Raw genomic sequence first — 801 nt, 5'->3', positions numbered from 1 at the left:
CAAAAGCTGTTTCCCTGGAGTCAGATGGTCATTACGCCATGCTTTGGTATGACATAGGTGAGACAGCTGGTTACCCTCTGGTTTATTTCTCAATGTTTTTATCAGTACACTTTTGTAATGACAAACTTCAAAACTTATTTGTGTGCCGGGCCTGATAGTACTTACAGTAGAAGTGGTAGAAGGGTCAAGAGTTCAAGGACAGTCTTGGTCTCATTAAGATCAAGTCTCAAATGTTTAAAAAGTATGGTCACAAGCCGAGTGGTGGTGACAGGCGCCTTTAATCCCAGCATTTGGGAGCCAGAGGCAGGCGGATCGCTGAGTTTGTGGTCAGCCTCATCTACAAAGTGAGTTCCAGGACAACTAGGGCTACACAGAGAGACCCTGTCTCAAAAAATCAAATCAAAACAAAACAAAACAAAAACCAAAGCAAAACAAAGTTTGATCACAGAGGGCCAATGAGATGGCTCAGGAGGCAAAGGCACCTGCTGTCAGGTCTGAGGAGCAAAGTCCAATCTCCAGAATGCACAGTGTAGAAGAAGAGAACTGGCTGAGAGTTGTACTCTGATTGGCCTTTATGCCTTTGCATGCTTGCTCCATACACAAACCACATGCACACAGAATGAATTTTTAAAATGCAATAAAATTGACTATAGAAACGACACACTCCCAGTATTTTTCAGGTTAAATGGTCAAACTTAGAACTAAGTAGTAGAAGAAAAAGGTGTAAGGAAGCCTAGATTTTCCTGTGAAAGTTGTTTCTGAGATTGGTTCTAAGATTTTGGATGACCTTCCTAAATTTGG

This window comes from Mastomys coucha, unplaced genomic scaffold (genome assembly GCF_008632895.1).
Source record: "Mastomys coucha isolate ucsf_1 unplaced genomic scaffold, UCSF_Mcou_1 pScaffold13, whole genome shotgun sequence".
Lineage (NCBI taxonomy): Eukaryota > Metazoa > Chordata > Mammalia > Rodentia > Muridae > Mastomys > Mastomys coucha.
Note: the sequence above shows the minus strand (reverse complement) of the source record.